Source organism: Heterodontus francisci, chromosome 10, assembly GCF_036365525.1.
Source record: "Heterodontus francisci isolate sHetFra1 chromosome 10, sHetFra1.hap1, whole genome shotgun sequence".
NCBI lineage: Eukaryota > Metazoa > Chordata > Chondrichthyes > Heterodontiformes > Heterodontidae > Heterodontus > Heterodontus francisci.
The window spans coordinates 40,369,454-40,395,425 of NC_090380.1; positions in this window are offsets into that span (position 1 = coordinate 40,369,454).

Here is a 25,972-nt window from a genome sequence, read left to right on the forward strand (position 1 = left end):
TTATCTCTGTTGTGTATTTGCCATTTATGGTACATTTAAGTCTCACGTCCTGGAATGTGCAAAATTAAGATTATTCACCCAGGTGCGGCACGCCTACAAGAAGCAATGTAACACTTGAGTGGAAGAAGAGGATCACAACTTCACAGGACACTGGGACACAGCAGGGTAAGTATGTGGCAGCAAAGTGGAAAAGTGCTGGGGAAACTCAGCAGGTCAGGCAGCATCTGTGGAGAGAGAAGCAGAGTTAACTTTCAAGTATGTGAACTTGAGCCATAATAAGCCGAGGACCATGATTATTCTCGGGCTCTGGCTGAACCGGAGGGTGGTCGCTGATTCTATGTGCTCGGGCTGTCAGGGGCCGAATGCCGGGAGCCAGAGTGCTGCAGCCTCCATGTGCGGGCAACTCATAGAGTGGGAGAAGGCCAGAACGGGTCATGGGGCCCTGGGAGAGAAATGGAAGAACGCAGCTTTTAAGCTGTTAGACTGTATCCATTCTCAGTTCCATCACTGGAATCACACACTGTTCGATAATGTATATTTAACTCACCATCACCCGAGTAGAGGTGCAGTAGCACAGTTGCAAAGTCAATTTTAACATCTCTAATCATTTATACTGTCTTGCAGACCCCCACCTGCCAAGAATGAGGCATATTAATTTTGTCATACGAACATTAATTTTAAACTGCTGCTGGAGTGAAGAAATGACTTGTTCAAAGAGATCACCAGACATTTGGCTGGAAAAAACATTTGCATACTAAGAGACAGTGCTTGGAGAGACAAAAGAACTGCTCACTGATTCAATTAATAGAGATTGAGCTGGGCAATGGTGATCCACATCTAGTCAGAGTAAGAGATCGCACTACACCCCCCACTGAGAGCTTTGGAATCCACTAACACAGAAGTTTGTTTAAACAGTTAGTCACATGACTAACCTGCTGGCCAACTGGGAGTTTTGAATTGTGCTCACAGGATAGTTTGAAGACAGTGACTGCAGATTGTAACTGAACCTGGAACAAGACAGCCTCTCTCCTGGCTGTCTCTCTCTCATTTTCTCATACGCTTCTGAACCCAGTGAAGTTACTTAAACCTCAAGAGAGAAAAGACTCCGACATCGAAACAAGTTAAAGTGTGCACTGGGCCCCAACGAGACTTACCGGCAACCCAAGACTCCACATCGACCTCAAAACACTGTAATTATAACCCAGATATTGCCTCAAACTTTTCCCCGTTATTCTTTCTACCTTTTCTGTCTCTTTCTGTGTGTGTATTTATCGTGTATGCATGCTAGCGTGGTCACGTCGCATATTGGTAGTCGTTAACCACATTAGAATTTAAGATTAATAAACTTCCACCTTTCTTGTTAAATCTAAGAAAACCTGTCTGATTTGATTTCATTGCCTTGTGATAGGAAAGCAGTGAACAAGGATTCACTGAGGGGAGCTAAAATCATAGTGTTTTAAAAATTAACCCCTGTTACGGTTAAACCAGGCAAAGGCTGAGAGGGAACTCCTAGACCCCTTTCTCACCTGGTTGTAATGATACATACACTCTGCCAGAATTTATAAGATATAAGCGTAGAAACATAGAAAATGGAAATGCAGTATATGCATTCACAACTCAAGCTGAAAGCCCTTTTCTTCACATTTTTTGTTTTATTGTCCAAAATCCAGGAAAATCTGAAATCTGGCATAGTCTCAGTCCAGAGGTTACCGGATTTTGGAATTCCAGCCTGTAACTGCTTTAGTAAGGGCTTTGTTTATGATGTATGTCAGAGAAATAGTTGTCCATGTGCTCTGATCTTATGATTGTCAAAGAATTATTCATTTTACACTCTATTTGTTGAAGATGTACGATACAATATAAGCGAAGAATGACACGAGAATTATATTTGTTACGTGAGACGTTAGGTTGTCGAAAACTATGAGTTCATTATCTTGACAAAGTTGTGCTGGGCAATACATTGAGTTAATCTCATGCACATTGCGGGATGGATTTTGTTGTCCCACCGCCGGGAGCGCTGACGGGTCCTGAAGATGGTGGCCACCCCTTGTGGGACCCGCGCCGCCATGATTCTGCAGTGGGCGGCCACTTAGCATATTTGCAGTGGCTGCAAACCACACCGCACCCCTCCCCCAGCAATCACGTGGTGGGGATGGCTTTGGTGATGTCATTCACAGCGTCACCTGATGCAGAAGCAGATGCTGGCGCCATTTTTAAAAGGCTGCCACCCCTGCAAACAGTTCAAAATAATGCAGAGTTGACTCCTTCCCCACCTCGGTGGCGCTAGCCATCCCTGGACAGGAAAAGTTAAGGCACATGAGTGGCGCACGTCGTGCTGAAGAACTGAAGTGGAACTGAATCTAAGATTGCTGTGGGTGACATTTAACTAAATTCTTTTTTTTTCTTTTGGGCCTCCTTATCTCGAGAGACAATGGATACGCGCCTGGAGGTGGTCAGTGGTTTGTGAAGCAGCGCCTGGAGTGGCTATAAAGGCCAATTCTGGAGTGACAGGCTCTTCCACAGGTGCTGCAGAGAAATTTGTTTGTCGGGGCTGTTGCACAGTTGGCTCTCCCCTTGCGCTTTTGTCTTTTTTCCTGCCAACTGCTAAGTCTTTTCGACTCGTCACATTTTAGCCCTGTCTTTATGGCTGCCCGCCAGCTCTGGCGAACGCTGGCAACTGACTCCCACGACTTGTGATCAATGTCACAGGATTTCATGTCGCGTTTGCAGACGTTTTTAAAGCGGAGACGTGGACGGCCGGTGGGTCTGATACCAGTGGCGAGCTCGCTGTACAATGTGTCTTTGGGGATCCTGCCATCTTCCATGCGGCTCACATGGCCAAGCCATCTCAAGCGCCGCTGACTCAGTAGTGTGTACAAGCTGGGGATGTTGGCCGCCTCGAGGACTTCTGTGTTGAAGATACGGTCCTGCCACCTGATGCCAAGTATTCTCCGGAGGCAGCGAAGATGGAATGAATTGAGACGTCGCTCTTGGCTGGCATACGTTGTCCAGGCCTCGCTGCCAAAGAGCAAGGTACTGAGGACACAGGCCTGATACTCGTACTTTTGTGTTCCGTGTCAGTGTGCCATTTTCCCACAATCTCTTGGCCAGTCTGGACATAGCAGTGGAAGCCTTACCCATGCGCTTGTTGATTTCTGCATCTAGAGACAGGTTACTGGTGATAGTTGAGCCTGGGTAGGTGAACTCTTGAACCACTTCCAGAGCGTGGTCGCCAATATTGATGGATGGAGCATTTCTGACGTCCTGCCCCATGATGTTCGTTTTCTTGAGGCTGATGGTGAGGCCAAATTCATTGCAGGCAGCCGCAAACCTGTCGATGAGACTCTGCAGGCACTCTTCAGTGTGAGATGTTAAAGCAGCATCGTCAGCAAAGAGGAGTTCCCTGATGAGGACTTTCCGTACTTTGGACTTCGCTCTTAGATGGGTAAGGTTGAACAACCTGCCCCCTGATCTTGTGTGAAGGAAAATTCCTTCTTCAGAGGACTTGAACGCATGTGAAAGCAGCAGGGAGAAGAAAATCCCAAAAAGTGTGGGTGCGAGAACACAGCCCTGTTTCACGCCACTCAGGATAGGAAAGGGCTCTGATGAGGAGCCACCATGTTGAATTGTGCCTTTCATATTGTCATGGAATGAGGTGATGATACTTAGTAGCTTTGGTGGACATCCGATCTTTTCTAGTAGTCTGAAGAGACCACGTCTGCTGACGAGGTCAAAGGCTTTGGTGAGATCAATGAAAGCAATGTAGAGGGGCATCTGTTGTTCACGGCATTTCTCCTGTATCTGACGAAGGGAGAACAGCATGTCAACGGTCGATCTCTCTGCACGAAAGCCACACTGTGCCTCAGGGTAGACGCGTTCGGCCAGCTTCTGGAGCCAGTTCAGCGCGACTCGAGCAAAGACTTTCCCCACTATGTTGAGCAGTGAGATTCCACGGTAGTTGTTGCAGTCACCGCGGTCACCTTTGTTTTTATAAAGGGTGATGATATTGGCATCGTGCATGTCCTGTGGTACTGCTCCCTCGTCCCAGCACAGGCATAGCAGTTCATGTAGTGCTGAGAGTATAGCAGGCTACAAACATCTAATTAGCATATGGAAAGCAGGGGCTGGTCGCAGACCGGTGGAGGAGTTGCCAAGGAGCTTCCCCACCGCCAGAAGATCTGGCCTGGCAATCCCAGCGTCGGGTTCTGTGGCGGCCGCTGTCGCTCTGATTCTCCAGCAACCAAACCTCGCCATGGAACCCGACAGCGGGCTGGGATCTAAATCCAGCCCAGCATGTTAAGGCAATGGTGATACCAAGCAGGCTCGTCTTATCTCGGAGTTGCTATGAGCACCCAGGTGCAATGCAACACCCAGAGTGTACATAATGTATCTTTCTTGAATGTGGTTGACTGTTGAGCAGATTCTTTTGTGTTTAAGTAAAGCTCATATTCACACATGCTTTTCGGATTCTGGCTGGGATGTTGTGGAGGCAGCAGGGCTCCCGGCACCAGGCCGAAAAGGTGGAGGAGCCCTGCCTTTCCCCCACCCACCCCCCCAGCCCGCGATCCTCCATAATTCCAGAGGCAAAGTTTCCAGCACCAGGATCTCCATCCCTTTAAAAACAGGGCTCCTGCATCCAAGAGCTGCTGGCCAATCACAGGGCCAGCAGTTCAGCAGTATCAGCAGCGCCACCAGGAGAGATGGCCACTGCCAGTATTGCAGAGGCCTCAGGCCCAGGCACAGCATTGGAACCCCAGACCTCAGGTAAGTGAGGCGGGGTCACAAGGGCCAGTCCGGAAGGCCTGCTAAGGGAGGGTGGGGGTGGGCACCAAGTCCATGAGGAGGGGTGTTCTTGGAGGTGGAGGTTTTACCAGTGGGGGTCCTCCGTGGGCCACAAGGAGGGCGCCTCCCCGCATGGTGGAGGCACCCCCTGTCACTGGTTAGATCCCAGCAGCAGCAGGAAGAATCCCTTAAGTGGCCTGTGGGCAGGATGGCCGTCGTTAGCCTATCCCGCCCCCGGCAAAATTGCTTGGCAATCGGCGACGATGGGCCTTCTGCCCACAGCCACCTGTTGTGATTCTATGGGCCCCCCCCACCTCCGACCCTGCCTCAGGGTGCCCATAAAATCCTCTGTGTCTCATGGTGCCCATTCATTATTACTATAGGTGGGTGGCAGACTCGACTGTCGACCATATCTTGATGAGTGAAGGCTTGCCCTCCAGGCAACATGACATTGACAGGGTGAGTGGTGATTGTGTAACCACATATGAATATTTCATGTATTTCTTATATTGTTTTTTGCTGATGTTTAAGTTCAACTTTGTATCTGACTATCTTTGTTTCATACATACATATTTTAGATACTCTTTAGTATTATCATATTATACTTGGGACTTGCGAAGGGTTAGAAGTTGTGATGAGATTGTTATGACCGAGGCGGGAGGAGTGCACTGTCTTTTCTACTTCCACTTTTCCACAGGTCACAACATATATTTAAATGTTTACCTGGTTACCAATACAGCCAATCATATACTCTTTTTTTTTATTGAGGAATAAAATGCACCAACCAGGTTTCTTTAATAAACCACAGATTATCAGTTCATTATAAAACAAGGCTTAACCAGTAACGAAGCAAACCATGAACACACCGATTAAAAAATAAATAAGTTCCCTTTTTAAAAAATTCCCCAATTACACTCACACACACATACACTGAAAAAGATGCAGAAATTCACTCTGCAGAGGTGTTACAAAAAAAAGACAAAAAAACTACTTTGGCCAAATACTTGCTAATTCTTGACAAAAAAAGAAAGAAAAGGAAGGATGCCAGTTGTCCCTTTTTTGGTCTGGCGTCCGGGTAAACGGAGACGGGTCACTGGGATGGTTTCAGAAGCAGTCTGTTCTGGTGATGTCGAGAATTATTCTAGTAGGCTTTCTAGGAGAAATGTGGCATCAGGGTTTTCCGCCAGCACACACTTGAATCACAGGATATTTTCCCAGCTCCTCAGGAACTATGCAGCACCAGGGATTTTTCCCACACTGGATCTTGGCAGGATTTCTTCTAAAAGGTAAAGAAGGAGGTGAGCTGGGTGATTTCTTTTTTCCTTGGCAGGAAAACACCAACTGTCTTCAAACAGTTCACACTCCAACTAAAACTGAAAACAATGTTCAAACCTCAAACGGAGAGTCAAACTCTTGACCTCCATAAACCTTGACATGTGGCTTCTCTGTAGCCATTTTTCCCCAGGTCACCAAGAGTTCCACTTATTGAGCCCAAACCGCAGGTGGTTTCCAGCACAAGTGGTTTTCAAACATTTTGTCCTGTCGCTGAACTTAGTTTAAAAAAAACACATTTCCATGGAATCTTTTCAGTTTTAACACAAGTCCTCAAAAAACATTTGAAAAAAACAGAAGCATTTTCGTAACAAGATGCCCTTGCTGTATTGATTGTTCATTAGTAAATGAGTTGTAGACATCTAGTTTACTGTTTATTAATATTAAAATCTACTTTATGTTATACTTGCAGAATTTTGTCAGTATCTTGTGTAATCAATGCTTGCTCTAAGTATATGATTGTGGCCATTGTATATCATACAATGGAAGCTCTGGAAGTGGTTCAAGAGTTCACCTACCTAGGCTCAACTATCACCAGTAACCTGTCTCTAGATGCAGAAATCAACAAGCGCATGGGAAAGACTGGCCAAGAGAGTGTGGGAAAATGGCACACTGACACGGAACACAAAAGTCCGAGTGTATCAAGCCTGTGTCCTCAGTACCTTGCTCTATGGCAGCGAGGCCTGGACAACGTATGTCAGCCAAGAGCGACGTCTCAATTCATTCCATCTTCACTGCCTCCGGAGAATACTTGGCATCAGGTGGCAGGACCGTATCTCCAACACAGAAGTCCTCGAGGAGGCCAACATCCCCAGCTTATACACACTACTGAGTCAGTGGCGCTTGAGATAGCTTGGCCATGTGAGTCGCATGGAAGATGGCAGGATCCCCAAAGACACATTGTACAGCGAGCTCGCCACTGGTATCAGACCCACCGGCTGTCCATGTCTCCGCTTTAAAGAGGTCTGCAAACGCGACATGAAATCCTGTGACATTGATCACAATTCGTGGGAGTCAGTTGCCAGCATTTGCCAGAGCTGGCGGGCAGCCATAAAGGCGGGGCTAAAGTGTGGCAAGTCGAAGAGACTTAGCAGTTGGCAGGAAAAAAGACAAAAGCGCAAGGGGAGAGCCAACTGTGTAACAGCCCCGACAAACTTTTCTGCAGCACCTGTGGAAGAGCCTGTCACTCTAGAATTGGCCTTTATAGCCACTCCAGGCGCTGCTCCACACACCACTGACCACCTCCAGGCGCTTACCCATTGTCTCTCGAGATAAGGAGGCCAAAGAGAATATCATACATGAAGATCTATCTGATCCACTGAAGCCTCCTCTGTTTGATTAGTGCCAACACACTTGGGAGCTCTGCCTTTGACAGGGACTGCTGCATTTGTGATTTTGTTATATCCATAATGCACCATAGACAGCAAAGATGAAATTATTGAGCCTCTTTGCCTGGTAGCTGTAAGTTACCCATGTTTCACAGCCATACAGCAAGGTGCTGAGAACACAGGCCTTATAAACTATCAGCTTGGCCCTAAGGATCAGCTTGGTGTTATCACATATGCGTTTCGCGAGTCAGCCAAAGGTGGTAGCTGTTTTCCCAATGCATGTATCGAGCTCTGCATCAAGGGACAGATTGTCTGTCACCGTGGACCCAAGGTAGCAGGATTTGCAAACCACTTCCAGTGGGGTGTTATTTAGTGTGGTCAGGGGTAGAGATGCAACACCTTGTCCCATGACCATAGTTTTCTTAACGCTTATAGTTAAGCATGGGAGAGACAGTCCATGAATCTCTGTAGCTGAGTTTCTGTATGAGCGACTAACTCAGCATCATCAGCGTGGAGGAGCTCTCTGATCAGGAAGGGATGTGTTTTTGTCTTCGCTTTCATCCTTGATAAGTTGTAGAGCTTGCTGTCTGACCTAGTGTGCAAATAGACTCCTTCCATACCTACCGGGAAGGTCAGGAGCATGGAGAAGAAGTTGCCAAACAGAGTGGGTGCTAAGAGACAACCCTGTTTGAAGACGTTCACATACCCATACACATACACATGTATGGTGAGGTAGCCGGGGCCAGATGACCTGTGGGGTGCCCAAAACTCCACTTCAAGGAAGCTTGCAAGTTGTGACATGAAGGCCCTAAATGTCGACTATCACACCTGGGAGTCACGAGCTGGTGAAAGAGGGAAATGGCGGCACACCCTGTGGACTGGTGTGCACTACTACAGCAGCTTGGCACTAGGCACCAATGCCAAAAACAACAACTCGCGGTGTCACTTTACAGCTTCATGTGCAGCACTTGTGGCAGAACCTGCCTCTCAAGTATTGGCCTTCACAGCCATCAGCAAAGGTGCTCCAAGAGAAGGCACCCCACCTAAATGGATTGTTTGGTGCATGTCCATCATCTTTCATAGATGGAAGGATGCCAACCATATCATTAATGTCATTCTAAACAATGATTTTATTTGTATCTTTGGACAACAGTTTGTTTTTTCATTTTGGTTTTTTTTCCCTCTCTTTCTTTATATACTTGGCATCCAGTGGAATAAAAGAGTCAAATGAACTGTACAATGGACAGGTGGTAAGTGGTGTAGGTGGCTTCCACTTTTCACCTCCCAACTGGCCCCAGATAGTGTTTTGATAAAAATGTTGTTTCAGTCCCTGAGTGTTTCTTAGGGTCAAATAAACAGACAAATGACAGGTTTTCTTGTAGGTTTTAAAAAGGAAGGCTAAATTTTTATTTAAACAGCAAAATCCAAGTTGTTCATAACCTTCACCCACCCACACATTCATATACATGCACATATAAAGATAGATAGATAGAAGGAAAAGGGTAAGATGCAATAAAAGTCCCAAGTGATGTAAGAGTTCATGGTTCATCGAAACCTGTTGAATCTTCTCGGGAGGGAAGTCTTTTCAAAGATACAGGCCTGGATGTTTACAATCATGAACTTGCTGAGGTATTGTCGATTTCTGGTGGCTAAAACTTCAGTCCGGAGGCAGTGATCACTTTTTAAAGTTCTTTGCTGCACCAAGTTGAAATATAATATCAGCAGCAGGGCCTCTTCCTTAGCTGGACCGATCTCACAGCCTTTGGCTGGCACTGGCTTTCTGTATGCTTTGCATGATCTCCCCTCTCTCTCCAGAGGGCTGCCTTTTCAGATACAAAATCCATCACATTTGAGACTCTGTCAGGTGACACAGGGCCCTCTTCCCTGGTGTGACCACTCAATGGTCCAGGATATGGAAACCATTGCTATTTGTTGGTGACTGGATAGGGACCATTCTTTTACAATGGTGTTACTTCACACCCATTCATCTTGGTATGTGCTGTGGAGTCAGTCTGTCTACAGAACCTTTGTTAGTTCTTTCCTGCAATAGGCGTCATTGACATGTATTGAGCTCCTTTCAATTTCAATGGGTTTTCCCCAGAGCTAATTCAGATGTAGTTAATGAGTTTTGTCTTTGCAGGCAGGCTTGTTTATTGACAGTACAGGAGGGGAATCACCTGACCTCTACTCCATTTTGTCTGTGGTGCAAGTCTATTTTTTGTGGTTCAGTTATACAATTGATTTTTATTTCATAATTTTCCAGTTCATTATTTATTTCATCATGGCTCCTTCTGAGCATGACAACTGGAATCTTCATGTGTTCCAAGTGCTTTTCCTGCCTAACAAAGATGTCTACCTTCCTCCAGGAAATGCAGTGCTACATTACCAACCTATTGTACATGTTAAGCACTGCAATTAGGAAAGGGCCTGTGTTCAGTTGATTGACAGTCATTAGCTCTGCAGTATAGGCTGAAGAGCCACCTCCAGGCGCTTACCCATTGTCTCTCGAGGCCAAAGAAGAAGAAGGCTGAAGAGCTAAAAGATACAAAACCAAGGCACTACAATGTCACCACTAGGAAACGGTTGTAATTACACCTTGACATGTTTACATAGGCAGTTTCCATTATAAATATGGACAGAGGAAGTGTAACAAAATGTAACAACATGAAGTAAGGTTTCATAAATATGTGGTGCATGCAGACATAATGGGACTAATTTTAATCTAACCTGCCCGCCAGGAACTAACAGGTTCGGGGCATCTGTCTCTTTTAAACCCCGATTTCACTTACCTTTTTCTATACAGCACATGTGTTCCTTTTACAATACAAAAAACTCAATATTCAGAGAAAAATAATTGCATTTTGATGCAGGGTTTGAGGAGAGGTTTGTATCGTTGAATTTATGAACATAATAACAGGCTATATAACATCAACAGCAGTTATAAAATGATCTCTAGCCTGCTGATTCCCCTTCACTGATATTGGGCACATCCGAATTTCTTAAAGCACCATCCTTCCAGGTAATATCTTGGCGCAAGAATGCACTGAATTGTGGCTCAAGCTGCATTTGAGATCTATCCAATTAAAATGTCAGATTCACTAAAGAACCTTGATCCTATCTGTGAATGAATGGTAATTACAATGATCACATCTCCTTTGTTTAACAGCACAGAGTTTTCATAAGTGCTGTCCACTGCAGTGCATATTCAATTAAAGATGGGCTGATAGAAAGATTGAAAACAATTGAGTGTTTTACAAAGAATTAAACAACCCAGAACCATTAGCTATAATGATAGAATAGTGGGTAATTTAGAGACAATCAGAAGATAGATACATTTTACATAAATGCCAGTTTTATTTCAGATTTAATAAGACCTGATTGAAGTGCTACTTAGACCTGAAGCAGAGCTATATCACTTACCATGAGCTTTGCTGTAAAAATACTGATTTACTCTACATTGTGCTACAAGTACAGCATTAGATCTGTCTTGCAAGCACCATTGATGTTGCATTTGATGGAAGCCATAAAGGTTTGATTATGTTATTAGTGCAGTAAAGAGGAAATCAATGACTCTTCAGCAAAATAATTATTTAAAGCAAAGGGAAGGACTTTGCTAAGTCTCAAGTCACCGAATCTGCATGGGCCATCTTCTGTTTAATAAAGCTTACAGGTCAAGTGGTTCAAGTGATTATTTTTACATCATTCAGCACATAATGCACTCTAATGTTAGGTTGAGTCACTCTGCTAATTTAAGTTGAGATCGTAATGCACTTTTTTCCTTTAAAACAAACTCTTGCTTAATGCTTACACAGTTCAGCATATCATCTCTGACTCAGAGAGTAATCATCGACACCACTTATGCGCACACCTGTTAGGTTTAAAGCCACAATTGCACCTCATTTTTTTTCTACAAAGGTGAGAAATGTCAGAGCTGGATATGGAATATGTTTCCACTTTAGTCACACAGTGTCAGCATCATTGACAGCTAGGTCAGATGTAGCAAAGCTGTATTCCAGCTCTACTCCACTCTACTCCACTCCAATAATGATTCACAAGCACAATCTCAAAAAAGCAGAAGTATGAATATTTTACCTATATACTCCAACTACTGTCGTAACTTCTCTGAGTAAGATTGCCAGCTAAATAACTGAGGGGCTTATTGAGGCTATCACAGTAGACCTCTGCACAGAAAATGGTGTCTGTATGCAAAATGGCACATCACATGAATCAAGCAAGAAACTAAAACCTGCTCACTCAATTTTGACAGGCAGTCCCGGTGCAGTTGATTGGGTATTCAGATTTTGTGCACTGATGATACAGTGCACTATATGCCAATGTGAACCAAAGCGGTACTGTGCACTATACATTGGTACAGTCCGCTGAGCCTCAATCCCTCCCTCTGCGCCTCTCTCCTATCCCTCCCTTTCAGCCTCTCCCCGAACTCTCTCCTTTCTTCTTCCCAGTATCGTCCACTTCTCTTTTTCTCCCCATCTTTCCCCAACTCCTTAACTGCGAAATCAGAAATCTGACTCACTCCCTTTTAAAAACTTAAATTCAGCCAATATTTACATCACTAGATGGCAATTTGTTTTAAAAGTGATCAGCTGCACCTGTGAAAAAGTGATTCCTCACATTAAGTTTAACTCACATTTATTATCATGCCCATGGCTTTTGTGAAAATGTCTGCTCCATCAATAAATTAAATTATTTGAAAACTTTGGTCATGTCCAACGCTTACTTTTCTGAAAGAAAAAACATCACCCTTGCTCTCAGAAAAGCACCCCAATTGTGCCAAAGTAACATTTTTTCGTGCCCACATCAATCAACCTGTAAGTAAGATTGCCAATTTCCTTCAGTTCACTGAGACACAAATATAATGTTTCCTATGCTACACTCATATCCTTTCCCATACATCTGCCTACCATGAAGATCATTTGCTCACCTATTAGTGTATATGTATCTGGAACTATAATGTACTCTGATGCTTCCAGGAAAAGCTACCCCATGCCTGTAACATCTGTCAGGTGGGCAGCACCTCAGGTTTTGTTTATGATTCCTGGGGTTCAGGTGCTTCTTCACCTCCATCAGAATAGGCAGCAGGTGGACTTGGCTCAGGGTGCTTCACTTCAGCATCTCCAGTCCCTGGCCACTTTCTGCCATATGGGAATTAATTACACATGGGGATAGAATGGTTTCAATGTGGTGTCATTGTGAGAATACTACTTCAATCTGCTCCTTACTTGTAGGTTCAATGTCACCATGTCTGCTGGCTTGTGGATCATCAGACTCCAAAACAGCAAGGACATCGGTGAAACACGTATCGATTGTTCTCTGTTTTCATCCAAGCTGATCAAACAATTTGTCCAAACATAAAGAACCAAGTTGATCAAGAATTCTACTTGACTTTAAGTCTCAATCCACAGCTCTCTCCCTTTGACCAAGTTGATTTGATAAACAAGGAGGAGGTTACACAGTTTCTCAAAGCCTTTCAATCTTACATTCAGGAGCGATGCAAAGGCTGGCATGAAGGATTCCTTGCCTTTACGAGCTACTCTTCAGCTGTTCCTGGAGCTGTCCCTGGCTCCAAGACAGACTGCATACTTTGGAATCTTTGCAACTGCACCCCACACATATAAAAATTGGACTTCTCTGCCCTATCTCCCATGTTTCAGAAGCTGGATGGCATTTTCACCATAAAACTGCAACAATCTTTCATATTCAGTCAGTGTTCTCCCTTTTAGGAATAGAACTCAAGAGACTGGGTTCCCTGCCCTCACCAGCTGAGGATTAAAGCAACTTCACCCTCTAATGAGGGGCCACCTGTTTTCTCTTCCTCTGCAATCTGCTCCTGCCCACTTGTGCTCAATGCATTTCTCTGTGAGCCACCCTCAAACTGCTAAACCTAGCACACCAGGGGTGATGGTTCTGAGCTGATTGTTGTGAGTTCAAAGTGATACAGTGATACAGTGCCAGGTGAGGTATCTGCAGGCTGCTCCTGAGAGAGCCTTCATTGTCTGTACCTGCAAGTACATACGGAGGCAAGTTATGATCTGGAACTCTGCTGGATTTTGTGCATAGCTACTTATGGCAGGCAGCTGGTATGATTCATCAAATGGCTCTTGGCATGTGGTAGTGCCTCTGGTTGGAGCAATGACTAATTACTGTCTGTTTTATATAAACATTGCGTAGACAAGTCCTCCTACTTCTTCACCCCGAGCCTTCTGAGGAAACTGATGCCCTAGTTCTCCACTTCCTGTAAATCGCAGACATCAGTAAATTGGTGCACCCTTGCACTGGTTCCCAATAAATGCACTTTTGCCATGCAAATCTGCAAAGTTGTGTTTTTCTCAGCAAAAATTAGCCTGAAGGTATTTATACCCTCTTTCAATCCTAATGCATGACTAAATTCTATCTACCCATCTCATGGATGTAAATGCTATTGCATAGGCAGACTGTGAATGAAGTGATATGGAAGAAACAGTGGGAGCCCCAACAAACAAATTTCTCTGCAGCACCTGTGGAAGAGCCTGTTACTCCAGAATTGGCCTTTATAGCCACTCCAGGCGCTGCTTCACAAACCACTGACCACCTCCAGGCGCGTATCCATTGTCTCTCGAGATAAGGAGGCCCAAAAGGTCAATCCTAATGCATGACTAAATTCTATCTACCCATCTCATGGATGTAAATGCTATTGCATAGGCAGACTGTGAATGAAGTGATATGGAAGAAACAGTGGGATTTTTTTTTTAGTACCATCACGAAAGGGAAATGTTAAGGGATGTTTCATCAAAGCCAGAAAAGGTACAGTTAAGGAGTAGCCCTATGCTAAACTATGTTGTAGAATGTTTTGTTGGAAGTAAGATGATGTCAGAAGCACTATCAGTTTATGGCAGTAAACTGTCTTGTCTAGCTTGTCTTGGAAAATTGAACATGAAGCCACGTTTATCTGTGAATATTGCATTCAAAAGTGTTTCTATCTAGGTGCCAAAATGGAATTTTTGTCTCAATAGGATTCCAAAACACATACAAAGTTCTTCTTTCTGTCCTTTCATTTGCCGAAAGGGTCATATACAGGGCTTAAAGGAACAATGGAGGAGAAATTCATTCACGTAGTGCTGCTACCTGGGTGGCCGGCATGGTCTTAGTCAATAATAGCAATGGTGAATGGTGCCTGAGCTGCACAGGTAACAGCCTGCAGCGTTATGTACTCCAGGAAATCGACCTAGGTCTGCGTAGTGCTGCTTGCAGCAGCGCTACACAAATGAGTTTCTCCCTGTTACATTTTCTTGTTGTTTTCTGGTTCCCAGATGTTGGAAATAATCACACTTTAACCTTGGAAACTTGGGCTTTTCATTTATTTGTTCAGCCACCATGCCGCCTGCTGTAGGACTGGGGAGACTTGTTTTCTGTTACATATCACATGACTATCCAGTGCAGCCGTGAATGTGGCCCCACTGGAACAATTACACATAACAATTTGTGCCTAGCTAATTAGTTCCTAGCACTTTACAGATAGTATAACAATATATAACATCCCTCTTTCTTTAAAACATAATGCCCCTATATCAATATCAAAACAGTCAGTATAAAGAAGATTATCAACCGAATTTTGGAAATAATCTGAAACCCTTTTTAAGAGTCTTTTATAGCACGTATTCTTTTTCTAAAATACTTTATTCACGGTATCGCTTGGGTGGTAAGATGTTGTGCCTCCATCTTATAGATTTGGCATTTGTTGCTCTCAGTGGTGAGCTGGCACTCTGTACAGGCGATGTTGTGTTACTTGCTGGTGATGTTGTTAATGTTGTCTCGCTGGATAGTAATGTTTCTGGTGTTGTTGATGGTCTTTTCTGTTGTTTCAGCTCAGGTGTAGGTAAAATATGGATTCTGTTCTTTATCATTTGGTTACCGGTTTCGGTCTCAATGATGTATGATCTTGGAGTCTCAGCTTCACCAACAAATTTTACTCCATTCCGAAGAACTGGCATTCTGTTACTTTCACAATGCATTTGTCTGCATTTAGCTTAACCCCAGAGTTCCTGGTTCTCTCCATGGCTTCATGTAGATGGTTGTCATGATCTTTTCCATCTACACCATATATCTGGATATCATCTGCTATGCCGATTGTTCCTTTGCATCCCCTGTATATCTTGTCTACTTTCTGTTGGTACACATCCTGGCTCACTTTGAGGCCATAAGGTAGACACAGGAATCTGTATCATCCAAAGGGTGTGTTGAATGTTGTCAACAATGAAAATTTTGCATCTAGCCGCACTGGAGAGGGTGCAGAGGAGATTCACCAGGATGTTGCCTTAGTGGAGGTGTCAATAACCAGGGGCATAGATTTAAGGTAGGGGACAGGAGGTTTAGAGGGTGATTGGAATTTGGAACACACTGCCTGAAGGGGTGGTAGAAGCAGGAAAACTCACAACATTTAAGAAGTATTGAGATGAGCACTTGAAACGCCATTGCATACAAGGCTACGGGCCAACTGCTGGATAATGGGATTAGAATAGATAGGCTTGAACGCCAGCGCAGACACGGTGGGCCAAAGGGCCTGTTTCTGTGCTGTATAACTCTATGACTATGACTCTATGTATGACTTTATCACGACCAATATTGTTCAGCATGCATTATACTAGGAACACACTACCAATTAGCTTTGACCTATACCAGTGCTATCCAAAGAAAGATGAGCCACACAAAAGTGCTCCACTGGAGGATGCCCATCTCACGGCCAAAGGGGTAAAAAAGGTGAAAGCGTCTTCAGCTGTGAGAGTAGACAAGGAACATTTAAAAAGAAAGTAAATGAACCTCTCCAGTATTGGTCACCTTTCTCTCAGGAACGTCTTGGCTCATTGCTGGAGCTTCAGACCATGGAAGTCACAGCAGATTTCAGTTAAAGCAGGTTCCAGTGAGAAATATGGAGGGCCGAATTTAGTTATGCCAGCAGGGCTCCTGGCGCCAGGCCGAAAAAGTGAGGGGAGCCCCACCACAGCCCGTCAGAGCCCCTCCAAACAGCGCTCGGGCAATTAACTGCCCCATGCCCGGGTCCCCATCCCTTTCAGGATGGGGATCCTGCCTCCAAAAGCTGCCAGCCTTTTAGAAGGCCAGCAGCTCAATAGTATCAGCAGCGCCACCGGGAGCGATGGCCACTGGAAGTGCTACAGGAGACCTGGGACCAGGTTCAGCACTGGAGCCCCAGACCAAAGGTGAGTGAGGCAGGGTTGTCAGGGCCAGTCCAGCAGGCCGCGGTGATGGTGGAGGGTGAGGGTGAGCGATGAGGGCGGGGTGGGGGTGGGGTCATTATTGGAGGGACAGCCTTTGCCACCAGGGGCCCTCTGTGGGCCACAGATTGCCCAAGGAGGAGGCCACACCCCAAGCCCACAGGAAGGCTTCCTTGTTTAGTTGGGTTACCTTCCCACATGGCGGAGGCCCTCCGCCACTGGTTTAATACCAGCGGTAGCAGGAAGAGGCCCTTAATTGGCTTCTGATTGGCCACTTATGGGCCTTAATTGGCCCCTGGACAGAAAGGCCGTCTTGTGCCTTGCCTGATTTCATCGCAGTGCAGCAGGAAGGTAACGGGCCCTCCGCCCCTCGCCTTCTGTTGCAATTCTATGGACCAGCCCCTCCCCCCGCCTTCAAGTCCATCTCTAAAGGGGCCCATTAAATTCCACCTGGCCTGTGCAAAGCGCAAAATGTCCCAGGGAAACTCAGAAAGTGACCCAGGCACAATCCTTTGGCATGGCAGCTTTGCAAGCAGAAGATCTACCCATAGATCCCCACTAGAAAGGGCCAGTCTAAACAGGACAGAATGGTTGCAGAACTGCAAAAAGTAGGCTTTCCACCCTCTCTAACCCCAGGAATTTTGGAAACTCTGGTTCAGAAGGCAGTGGCATTTCTGACCTGCTCCAGGACTTGAGAATGTAATGGTATGACCGAGGCAGAAGGAGTGCACTGTTTATTCTAGTCCCACTTCTCCGTAGGTCACAACATATATTTAAATTTTCCCACTTACCAATACAGTCAATCATATACTCTATTTTTTCCAGAATAAAACACACTAACCAGGTTTCTTTAATGAACAACAAAATGATCAGTTTATTATAAAACAAGTCTTAACCAGTAATGAAGTAAAGCATAAACTCACAGATTGCAATTTTAAAGGTCCCTTTTTACTTTAGCTCCTCACACTCACATTGCACACATACATACACTGGTTAACTGGAAAATTGAAAGGGATTTTTGTTCTGAGCTCTGTTACAGGTAAAAAAAAACACTTGGGCTGAATACTTGCTCATTCTTGAAGAAAACAGCAGATGTTGTGTTCCAAAACTGGCATACAGTCTAGCCTCCGAGTACACATAGACAGGTTACTGGGATCTTTTAGAACAGTTCTTTTCAGATGGGAATTAATTTAGCAGGCTTTTCTTCAAAGACAGGCGACGAGATGAGTTAATGCAGTGGACTTCTCAGGGTCTTTTAGAGAGGTGCTAGAAAGCTGAGCTGGGTTGTGGTCTTCTCTCCATCCTTGGGAATTCTCTTCTTCTGCAGGCTTAACTCTTTAAACATTCAGCAAGAATCTGGTCTCTTCCTCCGTGACACTTCTTCAGTAGCAGGAGCTAACTTTTTCTCATTCCAGAAGATAAACACTGACACTACAACCAAAAGCTTGTGAACTTTCTGCTCTCTCAGGTGCACGCCGTTGCTCCCGAGCTTGTCCTGTCAAGGGGCGTGCGACAGTCACTTCTCTGCCCACATCCTCCCAAGTTACCAGGGTTTCTGTTCTATTTCTAACTTGGACATGTGACAACCAGTAAACGTTGTTGCCAAACTAGTTCTTTCAGTGTTCTCTTGATGACCCTCTTGAAAAAGAACTGATCCAACATTTCTTCAGTTTGACTATGAATTCCTTAAGAAAGATTTTTAACAAAAAACAGAAGCACTTTCATAACAGTAATCTAGATTGACAATATGTTGGATACACTGAGAGAGTGCTGCATTGTCAATGGTGCTGTATTTCAGATGAACTGAAGCCCTTTCTGCCAGTTCAGAAGACATAAGACATTCCATAGCATTTTTTCAAAAAAAGACCAGTGTGTGTAATTTTAGCTTTTGGCGATATTGTAAATGGGGTTATATTGAATTAACCACTTATATGCCTCTCCTGATTATTTGTTCCCTTCAGTTCGGAATTACTCTCAGAATTCTCCTGGTGTCCAGGTCAACATTCCTCCCTCCACCAACACTTACCAAAAACAGATAAACTGGCAATTTATTTCATTGATATTTATGAGACCTTAGTATGACTGCGAAAACTAACAGTGATTACAGTTCAAAAGTAGAAGTGTTTTAGAAAATCCTCAAGATATTATAAGAATTGAAATTCTTTCTTTCTTCTTGTCCCTTAAAAGGGTGGAGATTTGTTTAATCCTGAGTAAATTTGTATATTCCACATTAATTGTTACATAATAATAGTTAACAAACAAAATATACTGGTTTGTGCCTTATTGTATATTAGAAAAAAGTCCTATGAGGGAGATAGTCTCGTAATGTGGGCAAAAATGTACTAATGCTCCATTAATGCTTAAGGACATAATTACATCCCATTAATGCATACTTAGCTTGTACACTGGTTTTAATATAAAGAGCAAATTAAACTGCCAAGAAGAGAATGATTTGAAAACCTGTGCATCCTAGAGTTTTCTGTCGATACAGAGAAACAGACCATTCAGCCATACATGTAGGTGTTTATGGTCCATACCAAATGCCCATGTGCTGGTTCTTTCTCTTATCATTTTATTCTCCTTTCTATCAACCACCTATCTAACCCATTATATGCTTGTGTACTCTTGTGTAAGGACTGGCTGAATGCATTTAGCATATAATTTTATAAAGCAGCATAAACAAAGTTAATTGATTCACTCCTTGCGGGCCTGAAATATTGCCCGTGACTGATGGTTGTTTGATCTGGAACCCTCGAAGCAACACTGACAGAGGAAATTGTGCTGCTTCACTCTCTCCAGGGCTAACGTTCTACCAGTAGACAAGATATTTTTTATTGTTATTAAGTGAAAACAAAAAGGACAAGATTGAAAAAAAATTGATCTCAGTGATTAAAGGGACATTATAGCTGATCTAGCCAGCAAAATATAACTATTGTGTTTTAAAATTAATTGATGAACATATGTGGTATTGCAGATTTGTGATTTGATTATTGGGGAAAATTTCTCTGAATTCTCAACCTCAGTTAATTTCATGTCTGCCATTTGTTATCTGATTTGAAACATTGATCGAATACACCCTTAAGTCTGTAGTTTAACATAATGACAGCTTTCTTTTCTCTCCTGAAGTATTGACTCCATGGTCGGGTACAGTTCCCCAGACACCAGTCATCCTCCAGTCCCTGACCTAAGTGGCAATCAATCATATTATTAACCTTGGCTATGTACAAGTTCTGAAAAGGATATAAGACTGGAGGAGGTTGCACATATGGGGCTGGATTTTATGCAGCCAGGAGGGGTGGGTTGAGAGTCGGGGGAGGGGGCGGTACCAAAAAATCAGGAGGGGTTGTGCTTGCTCAGAAACCGTGAAATCAGTTCCAGATTTTGTCAGCGGTGGGAAAGGTCCAAGGCGGCGTTGCCACTATGACGTAACGGGACTGCAATCTGAATTGCTCAGCAGGTACTTAATATGTATTTGTATGGACCTCACTCCAATTTTCTGAAAAGTTTTGAATTTAATCAACGGCACACCGGGATCACATGCCTTCTGATCCCCAACTGGTTAAAGAGACTTCAGTGCCGCCCATGGAAAGCAGCCATAGGGAGCGTTGGATGAATGCAGGAAGGGCAACAGGAGGGCAGTGTCGAGCGGGGTGTTGTGGCCATTGGCCAACAACGGTACACCTCTCATGGCAAGGGCAGGCACAGAGGGGTTGCAGCCCTTAAGACAAGGGTGGGTGTACAGAGGTTGCAGCCTTCACACCAAGGGTAGGTACAGAGGAGCTGGAGCTCTCACAGCAAGGGTGGGCACAGAGGGGTTGCAGCTCTCATGGCAAGGGTGGGCACAGAGGGGTTGCAGCTTTCACAACAAGGGTGGGTCTTGTCTCGAGTGGTGGGCTCCCTGCAATTAGACCATGTTTCGAGGGGAGTGGCAAGGGGAAGGTTCCAAAGGCAAGGTCCTCTCTCCAGAGACAGCGACCAGCTGGAATGAATCTCATACATCCATTGTTTGTAGATCCCCGCGCTGCACAGCAGAGGCACAGATTGAGGCAGGGCTAGCTGGTGGCAAGGCAAGGCGGTGAAGATCGACTAAGGGAGCCACAGCAGCTGGCCACATCAAGAAAGGCCTATCCATGGCAGAGAGTGTACCTGACTTGCCTCAGTTAACTCCAAACGTCCGAGCAGCAGTGTCAGCGAAGACTGCTGCTCTCCAGCGAGGCTGGCACCGAATTATGTGCCATGCTGTAGAATGAGCTGTGACTCATGGGCTTTGGTGGACATCCAATGGCTGTGGGCCTGAAGATCACCATGGCACTCAGCTTTTATGCCTCTGTATCTTTCCAGGGATCCATTGGGCACATGTGTGGGGTCTCTCAGGCAGCAGCTCATCGTTCATCAAGGAGATGACCAATGCCCTGTTTAAGATGGCCTGTGACTATGTGCACTGACCAAAGCCAGTCAGGCGGAGAGGACTATTAGCTACAGAGCCGTTGCTGGACTCCCCCGGTGCAAGGTGTCATTGCTTGCAAGCATGTGGCCTCCCAGGCTTCCATGGATCAGACAGCCGCCTTGATCAACGTACAACTGGTCTGTGACCACTGAAAACATTTCCTCCAGGTCTGTGCCCACTTCCCGGGAAGCAGCCACAACGCTTACAATGCCAAAGCTTTTCCAGCCCCCCCTGCTCGCCTTCAGGGATGGTGAACAAGGGCTACCCATTGAAGACATGGCTACACACACCTGTGAGGATCCCTCCAACTACAGCAGAAGAGATACAACACTTGCTGCAGCTCCCCCTAGTAACCATCGAGCAGGCCATTGGGCTTCTGAAGGTGAGATTCCAGTGCCTGGATCAATTCAGTGGAACCCTGCAGTATGCCCTACCGAAGGTCTCACATATCACAGTGATCTGCTGTGCTCTGCACAATCTAGCACTGCAGAGTGGGGTGGTCTTGCATGTAGAGGACATGATGAATTAAAGGCCTGCTTGGATCTGCAAAAAAAAACCCGACCCAAGCCCGACAGAACCACATCTGACCCAAGACCGACCCGGCCCAAGTCCTTCCATTTTTGTCCCGCGCGCGACCCGAGCCTACCCGACCATCAGTTAACTTACCTTCAGTTTTTCACTTTCTTGCTGATCTGGACAAGCTTAAAATAACAAAACCACCTTTCTAATCCAAAAATTAAATTAACAGAGAAGCCACTTACCTGTGATAGACCGTGTCCAACCCGGCCCGACCCAAGCCCGAATGCCAGACCCAGAAGTGAAACTCGACCCGACCTGAACCCGAAACATGTCGTCAGGTTTGGGTCGGGTAGCAGGCCTTTAGATTGAATGCCACACCTCATCCAATGAGAACGATGTCGAGCACGCAGTGCAGGATGATGAAGACCTTGTACCGGAGGCAAACGCAATTGTGAGACTTCCCAAGGGAGGTTTGTACTTACCTGGTTTCTGCCAACATGATAACCATTCCAAGCAAACTCAATAAAGACACACCTCATTGTATTCCATGTGCCGCCTCTTTCCAATCGCACTCCCATGCCTTGCACCCAGGCTCAGAAGCTGCATGCACAGAACTGAGAAGGTGACCATATGTGGCCTGCACCTGCACTGGCAGCCCATTGAGGGAGCAAGGGTGAAGGTGGCATCTGACCTGGCAGCAGGGAAAGCATGAGAGATTCTCAACAATGATCGTGATCTCTATTTATTTAAATGTTCACAATAGCCAATAACAAGAACAAGTTGCTCACACTCGTGAAACCACAAGTGCACCAAGGTGCTCTTCTTCATGCGCTTCCATTAGCTTCTCTGAAGTGCTTTGCCTCAGGGATAGGCACCGACATGCTGCACCATGGACATCTGACAAAATTATGGACGAAGCCACCTACATGGGGGCAATTAAGCTGCAGATAAAGTGCATAGCCAATCTAATTCCATCAATATACAGTCTAATTTAAAACACATTTCTCCCTGTAAATAAAGTAGCTAAGCATATAAATATCAATGGAGAGCAGCACAACTGTATTAGCTAGCTAGCAAGCAAAATAGTATGCAATGTCAATGCGAATTACTTTTGTTGACAGAATAGAGCTAGCTACATCATGTCACGGGGTGATAGATGGACCTGATCGGATAGCCTCTGTGGATTCACACTGTGTCACGAGTGCAAATTTATCCAATAAACCATGAAACTCAAGGAGAGGATTGTTATTGTGGTCATTGAGGTGAGGCAGTAAAAAAATCAGCAACAGGAAAACCGGATCATTTCTCACACTGCTGTTGTCACAAGACAATTTAACTCGTGATTGTCTCTGTTTGTGCAACTTCTCCACCTGCTTGTAATATTTGTCTGAAGACAGGGCAGCCAAAAAAAGGGCAGTGATCTCCAAATATGGATAATTTTATAGGGTGAAGCACTTAGTACTTCAGAAGAGTCATGTAAAACAGAAAAGCAAAGTGGGACAGAGAGATTAACAGTAGGTAGCCAAGACTAGTTTATTCATCTTGACAAGCTGTGAAACCAGGTCTTGGATTTTAAAATACAGAAACAACAGCATCACCCATGGACAAAATGTCATTTACTCACCAAAGCTAGTGACACAATTAGATCAACACGATTACAAATAAAGAGCACCCTTCAGTTCCTCCAATAAAGCGATTCTCTTAAATTCACTTATGTCTATATCTCAGTCCAGTACTGTTGATTCCGATTCAGCTCTGACAAGATAATTATCAACAAAAAGCTTTTCCTCAAAAAGTTGAGCGGTTGTTTCTGCATGTATTATTCCGTTACAAAATGTTTATTCACTATCGGTAAGATTGTACTCCAGACTATCCAATTTATGTCCAAGCCAAATCTATTACCTGTCAGCAAACGTGTAATATGTTACAGACACCTGTCAAATGAGATTGGCCCCTCAGGTTATCTGCCGTCAAACTGGACAGTAAATAATGCACATTGCAGTTACTGATCTTTGACATACTTGTAAAACTTGTCCTTTAATCCAATTTGCAGCAGAAAAATCAGTTAATGACTGTTTCTAACATGGTCATTGAAACATAATAAATTTTTACTACGTCTTCCCCGACAGGTTTTAAAATTGCAAAAGCAGCATAGATTTTGTTAAGGAATCGTAAACAATTCATGATAGATTAAGGTTTATTAAAACTGTTGTATTTACCAACTATTGTGTATGATTCAGCAGCACCCTCTTTTTGCTAATATCACTCAGCCCCATTACACCGTACTGTTGTATTCATGAGGAACTTACAATGCTGAATTCTGGAGATTCCTTGGATTTTCTTGCCTGTTTTCCCGTCAATACAAATTCTGGACCAATGCAATTCCAAATGGATAGTAGCGGAATTGTGACATTTATATAGAAGTAAATGTCCAGCAAATTTCAACCTGTGACTGAGCTTGTCATCCAGGTGAAAGTAATGTGTGCCAAAGTGCAGAAATCAAGACATTCCCTAAGTGACTTTTGCCATTTTTAAATGAGTTTACATAACACAAGCCTTTAGACTTGTGTTTTAAAATAACCCAGCTGCTAGGTTATTTTAAAACACAAGGTTAGAGGCTTGAAGCAGGAGTGTCCAACCTTTTCATGTGGGGGCAACATTACAATTTTTGTTTTACATAGAGGGGCCAGTGAGACAATTTCAGAAAGATAAAGGCATTCTGACAACTATGAGTCCTTATCGAATTCCTCGCACAGGTACTATGAGGTTGTCCAGGCTGTTTACACATCCTTTGATGGTGTCTTTCACCTGCCATCAATTAGGTTATACTGTCCATCAATTAAACTCTATCTTCTGATTTCACACCACAGTGGACCACCCCATGTGCAAGGTTATCCATAGTCCTGGCTTTTTGCCAAAGTATGTCCTGAACACAAAAAGCAGGACAAGTCCAACCCAGCCAACTACTGCCCCATCAGTCTACTCGCGACCATCAGTAAAGTGATGGAAGGTGTCATCAACAGTGCTATTAATCTGCACTTTCTTATCAATAACCTGCTCAATGACGCTCATTTTGGGTTCCGCCAGGGCCACTCAGCTCTTGATCTCATTACAGACTTGGGTCAAACATGGACAAAAGAACTGAACTTGGTGAGAGTGAGAGTGACTGCCTTTGACATCAAGGCAGCATTTGACCAAGTATGGCATCATGGAGCCCTCGTAAAACTGGAGTCAATGGGAATCGGGGGAAAACTCTCTGCTGGTTGGAGTTGTACCTAGTGCTAAGGAAGATGACTGTGGTTGTTGGAAGTCAATCATCTGAGCTCCAGAACATCACTGCAGGTGTCCCTCAGGGTAGTGTCCTCAGCCCAACCATCTTCAGCTGCTTCATCAATGACCTTCCTTCAATCATAAGGTCAGAGTGGGGATATTCGCTGATGATTGCACAATGTTCAGCACCATTCGCAGCTCCTTCGATACTGATGCAGTTCGTGTAGAAATGCAGCAAGACCTGGGCAATATCCAGGCTTGGGCTAATACGTGGCAAGTAACATTCACGCCACACAAGTGCCAGGCAATGACCATCTCCAACAAGAGAGAATCTAACCATCTCTCTCTGACATTCAATGGCATTGTGACCGCTGAATCCCCCACTATCAACATCCTGGGGTTACCATTGACCAGAAAGTGAACTGGAGTGGCCATATAAATACCATGGCTACAAAAACAGGTCAGAGACTAGGAATCCTGTGGCGAGTAAGTCACCTCCTGACTCCCCAAAGCCTGTCCACCATCTACAAGGCACAAGTCAGGAGTGTGATGGAACACTCTCCACTTGCCTGTTACGGTCTGAAGTTCTGCTAATGGATGATAAATACCTGGTAGGGCATGATAATAGGGTGAACAGGTGTTAGGTGTTAATTAGTTAATTGTATTCAAGTGTGTATATATAAAGAGCCAGTTAACACTGGCTGGTGGTGTTGTTTGGAAAGCAAAAGTAATCTCTGTGACAAGCAATAAACAATCTACACCAACGCATCCTAATTTTTGTTTTTATATTCATTCATGGGATGCGGGTGTCGCTGGCTAAGCCAGTGTTTATTGCCCATCCCTAATTGCCCTTGAGAAGGTGGTGGTGAGCTGCCTTCTTGAACTGCTGCAGTCCATGTGAGGTAGGTACACCCACAGTGCTGTTAGGAAGGGAGTTCCAGGATTTTGACCCAGCGACAGTGAAGGAACGGTGATATAGTTCCAAGTCAGGATGGTGTGTAACTTGGAGGGAAACTTGCAGATGGTGGTGTTCCCATGCATTTGCTGCCCTTGTCCTTCAAGGTTTT